This window comes from Pinus tabuliformis, chromosome 6 (assembly GCF_031772625.1).
Source record: "Pinus tabuliformis cultivar Carrire ecotype Pingquan chromosome 6, CPIR1, whole genome shotgun sequence".
In the NCBI taxonomy this organism is placed as follows: domain Eukaryota; kingdom Viridiplantae; phylum Streptophyta; class Pinopsida; order Pinales; family Pinaceae; genus Pinus; species Pinus tabuliformis.
Window position 1 is genome coordinate 208,088,343 of NC_142292.1, and position 18,841 is coordinate 208,107,183.

An 18,841-nucleotide genomic window follows, 5' to 3' on the forward strand; every position below is an offset into this window, starting at 1 on the left:
AAGAAGTCGAGAGCAGGGTGATAAAAGTCACAGTGTTTATAAAAAAATGCTAGTAGATGTTGGACAAGTTGCTGAAAAGAGATCATCGCGATAGGAGAAAGACCTAAGAAAAGAGGCACAAATCATGTGGGCCAATCTCAATCTTCCACACAAGTATTGATGCAACTTCATCTACTAGAAAAAAAAATAAAAAAAAAATAAAGTACTTAAAGTGAAAAAAATGGTTGTCAATAGGCTATCAGGTGGCGAGGTCGACAAAGTGTGTTCTCATAAAGTAACTCCAGAACGAGCACAGACTATTGAATCATTTAGGTGCAATAGTGCGCCTAAAGCGGAGATTATTAAGGAAATGATGGAAATGGAAGTTGATATCGTTGTACTACTTGATTTGGTTAGTAATTCTTTGCAAGAAAATCAGAGAATTATGGAGGAAATTGCTGAAGAGGACATTAGTTTCAATGAAAATTTTGTTACATTGCAGGAAGAAAATTATGACAAGGGTATTAAGAGATTGAAAGAATACAACTTTCCAATAGAAAGGTTGTTGATCAGACATAATTTAATGTTGATATATCTTCGTTTTCAATGCTTGGGTTGAAGAACTTTCATCAAGCTGGTGGTGAAGTGCTTGCAGATTCTATTGGTTGACGACAAGTAGAGAATAAAAAGTTGAAGGAAAAAATAAAAGAGGTAGAAATGATCTGAGCGTGGGTCCTTTACTAAATACTCCATTGGCGATACCTAACATATCTAATATGTTTGAGAAACTTGTCAATCCTCTTAGTGCAGTGAAATCATATATCATTAATAATATATCTAAAAAATTGTGGATAATTGGATCTGCATGGCAAGTTTCTTTGATATTCGACATTTAAAGCGGAGAACAAGGTCTTTTGTCGAATTGGTCAAAAGTGAGTTGGAGGGAGATAGGGAATTCATGGACAGTGACCTATTATATTTTGTCATAAGCTTGATTCACTGTCAGAACTAGAAAGAGATAAACAAGGACTACTTGATGATGATTGGATGAGGCAGATCTAGGCCTCATGATATGGGAAAATCCAAACATTGGAAGAGATAATTTTTTAGTGTGGAAACACAAGAAAATTGAAGAGAAGATGTGTATTTCAAGGCTATAGTGATTATTTAGAATTTAAATGGTCCGTCTATGATATATGAATTTGGCTTAATTGCAAAGGAGAATATTATGGTTGATTTGGTGAAGTTAAAACAATCGCATGAAACAAAGTTCGATGATATAACTAATTTTACTGCAGAGGAAATTAGCAAATAGGTAATTACTTTTGCTACTATTAAAAAAGAGTACTCTGCCTCAGTTTTACAATCGCAACAAGAAGAAAAAGATATTGAGGAGGGGATATTCAATGAACATGTTAAGAGGGACATTACCATTGCTCCAATGAAAGAATCCATCGAAGCTAAAGTGAAGGAACTTATTGTAGGAACCCTAATTGAGGCAAATAGTTGAGAGTTGAAGAATATCAGAGCTTTTGCATATTGTAAGTGTTTTAATGCATTGGAACATTTTTTTTTACCATTAAAGCATTTAACTATTTAGATCTTATGAATGCACTATGAATGGAATATTCTAATTCCTAAATGTAGTTCCTTGTCATCTCTTGCATATGACTTTTGGATATTGTAGTTGACGGGATTGCAATTGCAGTTGTTATTGGTACACCTTTGCAATTAAACTATTGACATTTTTATAAGTGGTTTATGCAATATAGCATATTTCCTGGATGATGCCTTTGTGATCATAACTTATTTTAATTTTGATTACTATGTTTTCTACGTTTTCTAATTATGTAAACAATTGTGAGATAGTGTTTGACATGGGATGTTGTATGGACTTGAGTTCTCGAACATTATACAGAAAACAATAATTGAACATTTGTTTACCATTATTTTCTTTGCACTTTTATATATTATCTAGTGTTTTGTAATGAATAATAATTAAAATGCATTTATGTTTACTATGTTCTAATACTCAAACTTTTTACCAATTATTTCAATAATTCTTAGATTATGTTTTACATGTGAAGTTGTATCTATTGCATTTGTTGTCACTAGCATTTGAATCTGAATACAATTCATTATGTTGATAATTATTGAGGGTTGTTGGGCTATAAAGCATTACTATTTTGTTGCAGCCATATTTATTTATGAATGCATGTAGAAAAGAAAAAATGGCACACATCAGTGTTTCATTGTATGCAATTTTCATTTTGCAGGAATCAAGATAAGAATTTCCATAATGCAGGGGAAATTGTTTGGTGTGAAATCTATGCACAATAACATATGATCATAATAATAAATAATAATAATTATACATTGAACTATGAGATCTTTGTTTTGCAATGGTCAATTGTAAACCAATTTTTATAAGTAATTTTCTTATAGACATATACAGTTTGTTTGCTTAAAGCAAATAAGTTTTTAAATAAGACCTACTGAACATAGAAACATGTTTTATTGTGGGAAGATTTTTGTTGTGTGAAACCCATATTAAAGCTTATGTTGCAAGTCATAAAAGTTACAGTAGTCAATTCTAAATGAGTATTTATTCAACATTACTAGATACAAAACTAGTTTTGCGAAAGTGGTTGTGCACGTATGGAGGCTTTGCAAGGAACAAATGCATCTACGAAATTAAGTATTTATATAACTCATGCTATATATAGAAACATGTTTCACTATGAGATTTATTAATTAAATGACATTATTTTATAATAAATTTTACCAATTGTAATAAGTAAATCAATAATAATAATAATAATAATTTTATAGTTGAAGTTTTGTTGGTAATTGTAATCAATGCGAGAGGTGTATATTACATATGGAAAAGAGGCAGACTAGAAAAATTGCGTTATATAGAAGTGAAAGAAAGGAGAAGAACAAGAAACACAAAAAACAAGATGCTTTCATTGTGCAGAGTATGGTTTTTCCATTTTCGTAGACGGTAGAACAACATTAACGGTTCGGTACCCATTTGCCAAAACGGATGGATCAACACGTAATCAAAAGCATAAATTCTACTACCTCTACACTGACATCGATATAGTAGTGGATGTGATTAATGATAACATGTAAACTAGTTATCATTATTAGAAAATATTCACATTTAATTTGTTTTGTACATGGAGTAATTGATTTCTGAATTTTGAGATTTGATTTTTAAACTATTTGTGTTATTTTTCGGCAATATCTGTTTTGTTGTTTTTTAATTTCATTTTATTTCATAAAACACATTTCACATACAAAATAAAAACATGTTTCAAAAACGGAAAAACGCAGAGAATTTAACAGTATCAACAATTATTCTAGTAGCGAAAAACCCTGCAGTTTGACAAGTGTAATATGATTTAAAAAAAAAAAAATGTGCCCGGTTTTCTAAAAATCTCGAAATTTATATTATTTTCTGGCCATAAATGTGGTGGGTTTACATTATGCAATTTATTTCTGTTATTTGTCATAAATGCATATTTTTCTATAATGAGTTGTTATATATTGGAAATGTCCTATAGAAGGGATTTCACAGATAGAGTAGTAACAAGTGGTGCTTGTTTAGCATATCATTGATTTATACCTATAGTGCATTGAAAGCATTGCTGGTTGACAAAAAAAATTCAAAGTTTGCTGTAGAAATGGCTTCAAGGGGAAGGAAAGAAGTTATTTGCATTGATATTATTAACTCACTTGCATTTATCGATCAGAGATTTCAGTGGTCGACTACATATGAGTGATATGTGAATTTTTTTGTGCAGGAGAAGAACAATGATAAGATCTAGTCTACCGGAATAACGAATGTTGCATGCATTCCAGAGGTATTTTATTTTGGTGAAATAGTTTATTTATGCACATATAAGTTTGATTTGGCAACAAAAATAATTATATTATTAACCAAAGATACTGGTATTTCTTTGAGTGTGGAGACATTTAGGTGGATATTGAAGCTACCAGTTCTAAATATGCAGTTAGATTTTTCAAATGCAAATAGATTTCTAGTATCAGAGGAAAATGGCTTGAAAATATTACAGGAGTTCGCTTTGCTAGATTTTGAGGTTCCTTCTGATATTTCCTCTCTAGATATCACTTTATTTAGAGAATCATTCAAAGAGTTTTGTTGGTTGTATGTGCATTTAATGGGCCTAGAAATTACTTCCACTGTGACAAGTTCCATTCTCTATGTGCTTTATTACTCATATAAAAAAATTGTGTATTCGATTAGGTTGATCTTATTTCAAATGAACTGTGTTTTTAGTTAGTAGATTTGCAGAAGAGCAATAGGTTTTTCATGATGGTGTATCTGATAACAACCCTCATTTTGAGTCACACTTTTGATGAGTTTCCACATAATCCTAATTTCAGTCTTGACAAAGAACCGATGTAGTTTTCTATCCCATATTGTGGAAGAAACAAGTTATTTCAATTTTTTGTCTAATTCAAGATATTTTTGTAAAACAAGTTATTTTCATGATAACTGGATGACAACCCATCGAATATCTGGTGAAGCATAATTTTCCCTTTTTGGGAAAGGCATACATGAAGAAAGAGCAAATAATATGGGTATTTGAGTTTATGGGTTTCAAGGTAAACCAGTATTTCTTCCAAAAAATTGTTATAAATAGGCATTTTTTTGCCAAAGTCTGCAGAAAATATTACGATTGGAAGGTTAAATTTGATTAGAAAAAGAAGAAACAATTTATTTCTTTTCCATTTACCATTGGTTGAGTAACCATGAAGAATGCAAGTTAGCTTGCATAATTGGTGAGGTCTTTGCATTGTTTTAATTTAAAAGAAGTTGAAGGCTCGGGAGACATTAATCCATAAGGTGATAATTTTTTCCATAGAAACCTAAGAGAATGACAGGGGAAAGATTATTGAATTCTTAATGCATTCGATAGGGAAAATACAATCATGTGTAATGTGATATCATTGTCATTTATATGAGTAGATGTTTTATATGTTATATCATTTATAGATAATAGTATCTATATATAATATGTTTGATTAGATGATTGTTTTGATATTGTATGTATTGTGGTGTATGTCAAAATATATCTAGTATGGCATGACTATACATGGTACTTGATTAATAATGGAATGGTTGTCTTCATGGACAATGTGATTAGATTTTAGAAAACTTCATACCAAGTTTAATCCAAGAGGGGGAGTATGTAGTGTCCCACCTCGGCAAGTTTAGTTTTGTGACACTTGGAGAGGGTGATTTTGATGCAGTGATATAAATATTATGCATGTTAGAATTATGTATATGCTTGTATGATATAGACCTGGTTAGGGTCACATGGTTGTTTTGTTCTTATGATAAAGACTGATTTTGGTTAAGTGTGTATTATCGATGTTTTCTCTTTTGGTATCCTAGTTTGGACATAGGTGTATGGCATGGATGGTGATCCAAGATTGAGACACATAGATCCATGGATGATCATGGTTATATGGAACATATGGTTAATTATGATTTATGGATGATACATTATCTATACGATTATATATGCTTAATCTTGTACTAAGCAGGATGTGGAAGGGGACTTGGTTATTTGTAAACAAGGATGCTCAAATTATAAATGATTGTGGAAGTCATGATACATGATTTCTATGATTATATATGCTTAATCTTGTACTAAGAAGGATGTGGTTATTTGAAAACAAGGATGTACAAATTATAAATGACTATGGAAGTCATTTCTTCGAAACCAAAATGACTACGAAATTCATACACAATTCTTAGTCTTCAAAATAGACCTTACCAACGAACCATCAGATGGGTATGATATCACAATTAATACCTTACGGTGAAGCATGGAGTTTCAAGGCAGAGTAGATGATAAGCCATGGAAATTAGGACGTGAAGTCCTAAATCCATGAAATATAAAGTCGTGGAGTCTTGGATTCATAATAAAAAATTTAGGGTGCGGAGTCCTGAATATTAAAAAATATCAAGGTGTGAAATATTGGATCTTTGGAGTAGATCAAGGCACGGAGTCCTCAATCTACTAAGTCACAGAGATGCATGCAATAGGGACGTGTAATCCCTATTCTCCAGCAGAAAAATACCACTCATGGGCAGCTTAGGGATGAATTTCCTTAATAGATTCTAATTTTTGACAATTCTAGGGCGACTTTCTAAAAATAAAAACTCATGTCTATCATCTTAAGTATGACTTTCCAAAAACAATATATAAGCTTGCATCAATTAGCAATCAAATATAGTTGAAAGAAAATCACTTAACTTATCACTAATCAATCCTAATAGTTCAATCTTGACTTAATCATCAATATTAATAATATTATTATTATCTTTTATGAGACTATGATATTATTATTAAAATGAATTACAAGTCACCTTCATCACCTCAATCACTTCACACCTCTCTCCTTGATGACTCTCATGGCTCTACATAACTATCTCTCTTAATGATGCATTACAAACATAACATATTCCTCTTACACTCATTAAAATCATGTCATAAAATATTCCTCTTACACTCTCTTTAATGCATATGTTACACTCTCCTTAACTAAGGCATGCATACCTCTCCTTAATGGCATGAGTTACACTCCTCTAAATGGAATATGTTACATTTCCTCAAGGCATTCATATTACTCCTCCTTTATGACAATAATTTTTTACTCCTCCTATATATGTGTCTCATGTCTTCTCACTTGGGGAAAAAAGAGGTACATTGTAATACCAAGAGTTGGAGAGACTTGAAGAGGATTGTGAGAGGGAGAGTACGGGAAAGTAGCCAAATGTTTTCAAAATGAATCTGAAATTCCTAAACTAAATTACTAGGTAGCTCTACTTGATGGAGTTGACCATGAGTGGTATTGAGAGGAAATGAAACTTATCTTCCTCATCTTGCCTTGTATATATCTCTACTATTATATTTTGGTACTACTTGAGAGCTCTTACAGATTAGGGGTTCCAGGGGGAGAAGTTCTCCCTGGATATGGTTGGGTGGAAAACTAGATGTTTCAAATGAGTTGGTTAAGGAATCAAAGACATATCACATTCTCAGTGATTGAAGTTGAATATCTCATTAGGTATAAATTTGATTGTTTTGAAATTTTAGTATAGTATTAGCATAAAAAAGAAATAGAAATAGAAATTGTTGTAAGCATCTAATTTTGGTTTAAGCTTATGTTATCTATAATCTTATGGCTAGTTAAAACTGAAGAATAAGAGTGGTCTATATGTATGGATGTTTAGATCTTAAGTTGGAATTATTATTGGTGTAGTTTATTCTACTAACCTTGGTATTGTAGCATTTGAGAAAGGAAAACCAAATATCACTAAAGGTAATTACAACAAAGAATTTTCAAATTAGTTGGCTAAGTTTTTCGTGAGTTATGGTTTTTTTTCATTTTAATTAAAATAGGTAATTAGAGGCATGTTTTAGAAAGGGTTTGAGGACACGTTGCCATGTGTTTGGAAAAAATTATGAATTGGAAATGTTATTATTCTTATTATATATGCAAATAATTATGCATGAATAATTGCAACTTGCATCCTACCGGAGAAGTAAGGAAATAGACACATATCCAAAGTATACCTGAAGGAATCATTGGATCGGCCCTTAAAACAAAAAACTGGAAATAATTGCAGCCAAGAGTTTCAAAGAAAATAATTGAGGTAATTTAAGTCATTATGTGCTTGCAATATTTGAAATGTAGATAAAAAGTAAGGATACATAATGCATTGAAAGAATCATCACTGGTTAACTCTTATTTTGGAGTGATTATCTATATGTATTACAACAGCTCGAGATGCATGCCATGTGTTTATAGGAATGATTGAATGAAAATAATGCTTGATGAATCTCAAAACCCTTCAATTCACTTACAGTAGATGAAATGATTGAGAAAAACATATAGGAAACACATAGGTATTTATAACTTAATTATGTGTTACTATTTGTTATACATGGTTGTAGATTCAAGCTTGCATGCCATCTGTTTGACAAAATCTGTAAATGAGATTCCATGAGTATGAACATTTGCTAGTTTTAAAAAAATGCATCCATGGGTGGTTTCATAATTATTCAAGTCAATGTCAGGGGGTATTCATATAATTTGGACCTGTAACCCATAATTTGATTCCAAAAAAATTCTTTTCAGAACCTAAATCATAAATCTGGGCAATTTTGCATATTGCTGATGCCAGCTATGTTTGCCTATTGTCGAGTTTTTGGTTAAATATTCAGATTATTTAGTCCCTATTTTAAGATGACCTTAGGGATATGATTTATATGGATCAAATGATCAAGGAATTGGCATCCTTTTTTGTTCTGGTGCAGAGTATTTGGTGATATGTTGAACAATGTGTGTAATGAGGTAACCTTTGATTTGGTACTTTAGTGTTCTAGTGTGATATGATGCAGTGAAGGTATCATCTATCTAGTGTGTGATGAGGGAACCTCTGATCTAGTACATTAGTGTTCTAGTGTGATATGATGCGATGAAGGTATCATCTATCTAGTGTGTGATGAGAGCACCTTCAATTTGGTACGTCAGTGTTTCGATGTGATCTACTGCAATGAATGCATCATCAATCTAGTGTGTGATGAGGGCACCTCCTATTTAGTGATGCTTTATCACATGAATGAGTAATGGTTTCTATTTGTTTTTGTGTTCTGTCCCAAGTATATGGTAGCAAGATGGTCCGATTGAAGGGATTTGGTGCACAAGAGTTATGTCCTAATTTGTAATTCCTTCTTTGTTTGTTTTGGTGATCGAATGAACATGTTTGATATTTAATGAGCATAACTCATGGTTTGGTCTAAAGTGTGATCAAGTGATCTAAGTGATGTGTATTGGTCCAATGTGCGTTGAAGCAATATGTTTATGACCCAGTGCAATGAACGAGTCGTGAATTTGTGCATTTACCCATGACTTAGTGCAATTAATCTCAAGAAAGTGGTGATATTTTGTAGTGTGAATTGGTCATGGTTTCATTCCCTCATATCTGAGTGATTAGGTATATTATGAGAGTTTCTTTGTCTTGGGGCATTGATGATGGCCATGACTTATATTCACCGTCTTACTAATGTGACTAAGGTATCCACAAGAGTTGAATGCTTATGACTTGACTTACAAAATTATGTGACTTATAAGTGTGATATGGTCCAGCGGATATTAAAGTATTCTCTATTTAGATCTCGTGTGATGAAGGTGGATTACAACTTATTTCTATTGACCATAGAATGTGCCTATGAGCTTGAGGGTGATGGTGTGGTCCGAGTATTGTAACAACAAAGTGTGCCTCTGACTCTTTGTGCAAAGATCATGGGAAGGCTATGTGAGACGATGATCAGATCTATGTGACCCGATATGTTGATGATGTTATATTTGATTTCGTATCTCCATAATATGTGCAAAAGAGGGATCCTGTGCAAAAATTATTACAATGTTCTTTTTAAGAAATGTGATTGATCAGATAGCATCAAGTGTGAACTAGTTCATTGTGTCCCATGGTGATGTAAGGTATACGTTGAGTCATTAAAAATACATATATTCATCTTATAGAATACCATCTTTTTATGTTTTAGCCAAATATTGTTTACAATATGAAGGGAAAAATTATTGAGAAACTTATGCACGACCACAATTTGCCTTTGATAAATGGAGTTTTGTCAGCATGATTCTTATTTCTTGCAAATAATAAGGGTCAATCTTGTTTATGACATGAACATAGTTAAATTAATTACCAAGAAATTAAGGATCTCATGATTGGCTTAACTAAGTCTGCTAATCTAATATAGTATGAGACTGGTATGCTTGTACTACCTAGTCATTTGTTTGAGGGACAATGTTACAAGAAGGTAAAATATGCATACAGTGGTTCAAAGGTTGATAAGTGATAGGGTAAAATATTGCTAGAGGTTTGATGCAGTATTATTGAATTTTGATTCTATGACAAAGTATACACATTGGGTATTGACCATTAGAGGGCTGCTTAGACCATTCATTAAGGGTATAGGTCCAAAATAGTGTTAAACAATATGTGACAAGGCTAATGCAGGGATTTTTTTATTGTGTAAGTTATTGTTGAGATCAAGATACATGTTGATTAGGGTTTAGGTATTTGTGCTACATAGATTTGTTGAGTTGTGTGACAAGTGTGCATGATGTGAAAATTTGTGTGATTAGGTCTATTGATGAGAAATTTGTAATGATGAGATGCTTGGTTTGTTATTATTTTTGAGAGTCAGTACTTTGCTGGTTTTTGTGGTGAGCTTAATGAGGACTATTGTTAAATTGTTGCCTAGATATAGGATTTGTGTTGCTGAGATATGACATGATTACCCAATTTTTGATTCAGCAAGATCTAATTACTTGTTGTCCTATTAAATGGAGAAATGAAGTTTGAGAATTAGTAGCAGACTTCTAGAAAGGATATAGTATTGATGCAGAAGGTAGTCATATAGATCAGAGTTTGAAATTTAAGTTTGTGTTGTTGATGAAAATGAGTATATTGTTGTGTTTGAGTTGCTAAAAAATGATACAATAATGGTATGAATGCTACTACTGATGATAGGGACCTTTTTCTTGAATTTTTTGCAACTACTTTTTCTTGAATTTGTTGCAACTATTGTTGATGAGGGTTTCGACTAATTTATTGTTGATAACAAGTTGTTCACCAAGATTAGTATCGATTTCTTCACATGAGTGATTGTTGGCACTTAATGATGTTTTTCTTGCAGAAGCGAAGTTCAAGAGATATGTCATTTGATGATTTCTAAAGATAATTAGCTATTGTTGACAGGGACCAATATTGGTCTAATTATTGTACTCATAATTTGACTTTGTGACAAGCCTATTGATTTTTCTCTTCGAGATTGATGGTGTAATCTTGAAAGTACTATTGTGGTTGCAAAATAAGTGTTGTCGATGACAAAAGTGTGAGAGTGTGGTTGCGTAAGACTTTGTATTGAATTTGAAGTTAAAGGGAGTGGATCCAGTTTGAAAATGGATGAAAAGGAGGTCCACATTGGTTTGGGGGTCGGTGCTTCCTACTGGTGGGTGCCAGAGAAACAGTGCAAGGGAGTGGGTGCTTCATGTTGGTGGGTGCCATTGTTAGTGGGTGCGAATGAAACAGTGAAGGGAGTGGGTGCTTTTCTACTAGTGGGTGTTAGTGAAACAATGTAAGGGATTGGTGCTTCCTATTGGTTGGTGCCAGTGAACATATGTAAAGAAATATTTAAGAGAAGAAGAATGGCGGTTTTCTCCCTTTATGGGTTTCCACCTAAAATATATGTGTTCTTGTGTATGATGTTTATGACTTGTTTATGTGTTTCTTGATGATGCATATATAATTGAATGGTGAATGCAAATGAAAATATAAATTTGTAATAATTCCTGAAACTTGGATTCACCCTCCCCCCCCCCCCCCCCCCCCCCTCAATATTTCCAACAAGATGCATTCAAGAACAAGACCATACAAACTTAACATACAAACAAAGAGTTGAACAGATAAGATGATGACAACATGAGACTATATTGATTGAGCCCCCCGATATCAAAATTACATAATCATAACTTGGGTTGTGATAGTGGCATAGAGTAGGATGGTTGATGTGCATATTTTTACTAATTTTATCTATGAATGAAAAACTTCCAAGATAAACAATCACATGCTAGACTCACCCATCGAGAGGAAAGAGAGGCCCTCGAATTAGAGAAGTGTTGCTCAATGATTCCTAGTTGGAGTAGCAGTTTCGATGGTAGAATGGCTATAGAGAACGATTGAGGAGTCAAGATCTGCAATATGTAGTCATCAAGCAAGTACAAGTCAAAATGAACCTTGTATACATGTATCTTCCTATCTAGTTGGTGGTTGTTGTGGTTGAGTTACCTATGCAGACCAATGTGCATGGTTGATGTATAGTAACCATACTACTACAAGAAGTAGAGGTCAAAGACATTGTTGCATCCTTGCTCAGGATGAGCAAAGCATTAAGGGTGGGAGACATGTTGGAGGGACCTCTTAGGCTTATGTAAGTTATTATACTTATATGAGTAAATGCATGTAATAAATGGTAAAAGGTAAATGTATGAGTGATTGGTTGGAGCGGGTACAACTACTCCAACCATATCTACTATGTACAAATATACATAAAATTGGAATAAGAAGACAGTTGTAATTCCTTCTCGAAACTATATTCTTATGTGTATAATGTGTATGTTCTTTCTATTCTCATAATTTAGTATGTTCTAACTACATTGCCTTCAACAACACCCCCCAAATTTATGACATCTTCCCCATTTTCCAAATAAACTATAGTAATAACTTCTAACCAAAATATCAATTAATAATGCCAAACAATTAAAAAAAAATAATGTAAAACTTCATAAAATTTTGCATAAAAGAATCCAACATTTTTAGTAACCCTATGCATTGCTATTATTATAATCATTAGATTATAAATAGACTAATTTATGGATCAACTTTTTTGAATTTAATTGTATAGACACAACACCTCAATGGTCTTCAAATACACCTCATCACAATAATAAACGTATATTAATTTCTCTTAATTTAAAATAAATAATTACATTTTATATGATACATCGTTAAAACGTCGTTTTTTTAGCCATAAACAATACTAACTTCAAGTTCAAGTGGCGTGGTATGATCACCAATATTAGGTGTTGTAAAACCACAAAGTCACGTCATAATGTTGGCAGGTGTGCCACAAAATGGAAAACAAACATTTAAACATTCTCAGTTGACGACCTTAACTGAACCCGACGTGAATCGAACACGCAACCTTCTGATCTGGAGTCAGACGCGCTACCATTGCGCCACAGATCCCTTGAAACCATACATGAATATGTATTAATTTAATTAAATTTCTGTGTCTGCCAAACTAGAACATTATTTTCGTTTTATTCAATCGTATCAAATAACATGGAATGAAGAGAATGACCATACCCACAGAATTATTTATTCATTTCCTATCATTAAGATTTAATCCGTTTTTCAAACGAATTAATATAATTTATTCTCGATTCTCAAAATAAAATTAAAAAATCAATCAATCTTAAAAAATAAATATAAATACATTATTACCAACAACATATAATAAATTCCCCAAAATTTATAGATTCTCTCAATCTCTTATTTTAACTTTTTATGTGCCAAATTTTGTAAAGTGGATAATGAAATCCTTCTTGTATTCTTAAAAAGAAGTACTATGCCTTTTTCTTCTTCTTTAATATTCTATTTTCTTTTTCATATTTATCCTAAATCAATACACTGGAAAATTAAATCATTGTTTTATGAAGAAAAGTACGATGTATTTTAAACATTTATTACTAATTACATTGTTTACTAATTACATTGTGGTGCAATGCATTTTAAACATTTATTACTAATTACATGGCGGTACAATGCATTTTAAACATTTATTACTAATTACATGGTGGTACAGTGCATTTTAAACATTTATTACGCCGTAGTCTTTAACGCGACTTTTTGAAAGTCTTTCCGGCGATTTTTTCCGGTGAAAATCCGGCAGTAATTTATTGAAATCGAAGTTTGATAACTAGTTTCTGCACAATGAAAGCGTCCCAGGGGTTTTTCAGGGTGCTGAATCCGAATATGCAGTTAAAAAACCATTTTAACTGCAACAAATCATGATTTCATCTCAATTTCTTCCGCCGGATTCCGTCACCGGAATCTCAAAAAGTCGCATTATAGACAACTCTTATTACTAATTACATGGTTGTACAAGGCATTTAAGACATTTATTACTAATTACATGGTGGTCTAAACGTCATAACCAATAATAAAATATAAATAAATTCATCTAAACCTACCAAAGCATATATAGAGGAGATGAGAAAAGGAATGTAACAAAGTATGGTATTAAAATATAAACCATTTTATATTAGAATTTAATTAACAAACGTTCGAAACATTTAAGAGAGAATCGTTTGTGTAAAATCAAATGAGTTAGTAGTTATATAATTGAATAATTTATTGAAGCCTAAGTTAGTCAATAGGTATAATTAGTTAAGCTTTTATATATAATAATCAATTAATTAATTATATATCAATTCTTTAATATAATTGACTTAATATGTACACAATATTAAATTGAGAATAATTTCAATGTTGAGAAGATTTTTTTGACGAAAATTATATCAAATGAATTGAACTAATAAGTGTGGTTCATTGTCAAGACAAGTTGAAGAACTAGACCATGGCAACAGTTTAAATAGAGAGAGCAGATCATTCAACAACTATCTTTGACCAGGAAGCGGCTATATTTGACTCAAAAACTATATTAGATCAAAAGATAAAGATAAAGAAATTAAATAAATTCAAAAATTAGTTTGATTAAAGTTATTAATATATCTGATTAACTTTAATGAATTTCAATGTATATTAAATTTTAACAAATTTATCGAGTGGTCATTTCATCAAGATGATTTCATGTTATATGTGTGCATTACATATGAGTTGCATTTCGTTTTAAACCCATAAACCCTAGATTATAGTCCTTATGAATAATAGAAAGGCTTGCCATTTTAATAGAGAAAGGTTTGATTACGCTCTTTCATCGAGTAAGCCTCTGAAGTTAGCATGGCTTATTTGCTCACGTTAATAATGCCTCAACATGCAAGGCTTCATTAAAATTGTATGCGAATGTCCTAGTGTTCTGTAATGTACTTAACCAAGAGAATAATAAAACATGTACAATATTAATAATTTAAGTGTGGAAGAGATAATTAGAATAAACATGTAGAAATATAACTTTTTTAAAGTAGTAATTTCAAATAAAAGAGTAATGTTTGTGGGATTCTTTAAAAGGTAAACCTCTTTTTAGCAAAGCTCTAATACAACAATAGTCACTTTAATACAACAATAGTTATTGACAAAAATATAAATAGTTTCTTACTAGCAAACCTAACTACTTGTGGTGGACCAATTATTAATGAATAACAAGTATATTATGAATCTTGTGTCTTATAAATGATAAGAAACCAGGTGCATGTTCATAAAAAACCACCTACTGAGCTTTATTTAGTGATGGTAACCCTTTTACATTAAGTAATTATCCACTAATTATCTAATCAACCTTATTCAAAGAAAATGGTCTCATATAATTATTGACTAAGTATCTCAAAGTATAAAGGTTAGGGGTAGGATCCTAACATGCCCCCTCCCCTCGCTCTCTAAAAAAGTAGTGTTGTCCTCAAGGGTGGAGGTGCACAAAGTACTGTAAAATTGATGTTATTTCCCAAGTGGCATTTTCGGTTGCATATCCTTCCATTGTATCAAGACTTGGATAGTGTGTTGCCATAGTTGGAACTCTCCAATGGCTTATGTTAGTTATGGCTATAACCAAATAGATCCCTCTTCATCTAGTTTTTGAAAGCTAATATGAACTTGGCAATTCAACTGTGACCTAAACATGTCACACGAAATACCATCATGGGAAGGAAGAGTCCATATGTAGATAACTTGACCAATGCATTGGAGGATTTGATAGAGTCCATAGAATTTTGGTGCTAACTTCTTGTCGCCTTTGTTTTTTAGAGAGGTCCTCTTATAGGGATGAAGACAGAGGAACACTTGATCATCTTCTTCAAAAGAAAACTCAAAGTGATGTCGACAACTTGTTGCTTTATTCTATTCAAAGCAATAGCCAAATTATCCTTAAGTGTGTGGATAATGGCCTCTCCATTGTTAAAAGCGCAATCCACTTTTTTAACCTTGTATGTGCTTGGTAAATAAGAAGCCTTCGAGGATGGTTTTTGGATATAGATAGCTTCATATCGTGACATTTTGGTAGCACCATGATAAGTGGTTGATCCGGATTTAGACAGGAACGCAATAGATTACAGAGATAACCATAAATACAAAGATGCGATAACCATAAAAACAGAGATGCAGTGAAAATAATACTTCATTTCATCACTGTAAAATACTGAAATATGCTTACAAATAGCAATAACCCAGCTAGGGCGATGGTAGCTTATCTCTGAGAAGAGATGTGTCGGCTACATGCCTCTGAACTGTTTCGAACTGTGTTTACAATGAGGCTCGAAGGCCTATTTATTATTGAGAAACAATGGAAAACCCTTCACATTCCAAAACCTAACCCTAGAAGATGAAACGCCAAATTGTGGGCCTCGTTTTGGGGTGAGTTGGACAGCCAACTTCCCGGGGTCGCGAATTGGTCGTATTATCTCCGTTTGACGCGCATGATAGCCCGTTGGAAAGATCTCTCCGAGGACTACGACGGAAAAGACGATTTTTATCAGAAAAATCGCTGGCGATGGATTTCCAAAAAAACGTCGTTTAGGGCCTCAAAACGGCTCCGGAAGTTTAGGACCCGAAAAACTGCTAAAAATAGTAAATTGTGCTATAATTAAGGAAACTGAAAAACTGAAAGAGACAGTTGTGGGGGTCCAAATGGGATAGGTGGGTGGCCACCAACATCCACCTGGATCATTCCTCCCCACTTAGGAAGCAATGGCCACCCACCTATCCCATTTGGATCAGTGGTATTATACTACCATTTTACAAGGGGTGGTCATAGTACCTATTGGTGTTATTGTCAGATGCAATGCATCTCAAATATGTTTCTAAGCACTTGTTGACCACTCATGTTTGACCATTATTTAGGGATGATAAGTTGTGCTTATTTACAACTATGTGCCCCTCAATTTAAATGACTCCTGCCCAAATTCGCTAATGAATGTGGGATCATTATCTAACCTAATGGAAATGGATGTCCTGTGAAACTTAATAATATAATCCATGAAAACTTGAGAAATTGTGGAAGTCATATATGGGTGAAATAAGGAACAAAAGTGTGCATATTTGAAAAGGAAATCAACTACCACCATGATGATTGATTTATGGTTGGATTCTAGGAGGCCTACTACGAAATCTATTAAATGCCATTGTAAATAGTGGTTAATATAAATGGTGGTTTCAATTCCCTTAAAAGCTTCACCATTCCACCATTATTTTTCCAAAGGGGAAAAACTATAATTTCATTTCAAATTTAAAAAAAAAAGGAACAAAATTCCATTTTGCATATGCTAAAAGAATTCAGTATGTGCAACCTTACAATCAAGAGCAGGGAGAAAATTTAAAATTAGAAAATATAACCAAGAAGATTAAGTTATATAAAAATATCTTATCTTCTCTTTCTTTCCTTTCTTTCCCTAGACATTCTACCATCCCCATATAGGATGGTCAATAGGAACCATTGCCAAATCACTCACAGGTGTTTCTAGTGGGTGTTGTTTTTATAAATCTGAACTTTCTTAGACATGAACTCATTTTATGCACACCATCCCATCCTTTTTGTGTGCCACATTTTTCTGTTGTTCTGGTTCATGGATTTCTTTTGATTATGTATCATTATGCTTGTGGGTTGCATTGTCATTCTAGAATTGAGTACCCCCTTCTTCTGGGTATGGAGGGTTCTCTATGATTTCCCCTTCTCCTTCCTTCATAAGGTAGAGATCAGAAGGTAGGTTGTCATCCTTTTCTTTTGCAAGCTTGCCCCTTTTTCATTTTTGGGTGTCTTTTTTCTTGATGTCATTATCCTACAAGTATCATGGTTGGTAGAAAATCAACATCTAAATGTTGTATTTTCATAATCCAGTAGTTGGTTCCATTGGAAGTTTTTAGGTTTTAGTTTAATGTGAATAGGTATACCTTGACAATAGATCTATTTCTACACAAATTTTAGTGAATGCAAATAACACTTTCTATGTTCTCTCGGGGTCCATATTTTTGAATGACCCCAAGGTGTTTCCAATTTCCTCAAGGACCTTATGATGCCAGAATGGAAGGGGAATATTTGATAGCCTCACGCACACTAGGATATTTGAGACCACCATTATTGTGGAATCAAAATATGGAAACCAAGGGGTAGTGAAGATCCCTACATTACCCCAAAACTAGGTTCATTCTTTCAATACTCTCTCTAAATATTCCTAGGTATCAAACTAAATAATGAAGAAACCTTTTGAGCATAGGTATAAGTTGCAATTTTTGGTCCAAGTTGTAAAATCCCACTTATGTAGAGCATCAAACTTGGGCCAAAAACCATTGAAGCTGCAAATCACTACCCTAGATTTAACAACATAAAAGGATGATTTACCTCTATTGAATTTACCTGCATGCCAAGCACTTGTTGTTGTTGTTAAATAATTTAAGGTCTAGGATTGTATTATCGAAGATATAGTGGAGTAGGGGATTTTCCCCGCACCACATCCTTATAGGAGGTCCAACCTCCTAGGTTCCTATATCCTAGGGCACCCCCATGCAACCTCAACATCAAAACAAAGGTAGAGTTTCTAGCAATGCCATAATCCTTTAGCTGGGTTGAATGTTGCAATTATCTCCCTTCGTAAAGAATATGTTGTAATGATACAATAGCCCCCAATGATCTGAAAATGGAAATTGATCGTCCTCTCACACTTTGCAAGATAAATTTGGATCTTTAAACGTTTAAACTTAGTTTGCAACTTTCCCAACTGTGAATAGTCAAGTTCTCAGTGAACTTAAATATGAAACAAAATCATATGCAATCCAACATGGTTAAAATGAAAAACCATGTGATAACAGAGTTCACCCCTCCTGGGCTACATCTTCGAGCCCTGCTCCAATGGCTAGGTCACTTTATTGATCTAGGTAACAAAAAGAACACATCACAAATATTTGACTCATAGAGTAAACCTCAATTTAGAGTGGCACTTGTTTCTCCCTTAAAGAAACGTTCTCCTTCAGATAAATCTCACTCGCAAATTGAATCCCTTTAAC

General features: G+C 33.0%; 1 non-coding gene and 1 pseudogene across 1 annotated transcript; one reads left to right on the forward strand and one right to left on the reverse strand.

Annotated features, from left to right (window-relative positions):
* The first annotated feature begins 220 nt into the window (after positions 1-220).
* Positions 221-18,841, forward strand: part of LOC149258179 (15-cis-zeta-carotene isomerase, chloroplastic-like) — a 67,443-nt pseudogene continuing 48,822 nt past the window's right edge.
* On the reverse strand, positions 12,788-12,859 carry TRNAW-CCA (transfer RNA tryptophan (anticodon CCA)). Its single transcript has one exon. It is a non-coding gene; the product is annotated as a tRNA-Trp (tRNA).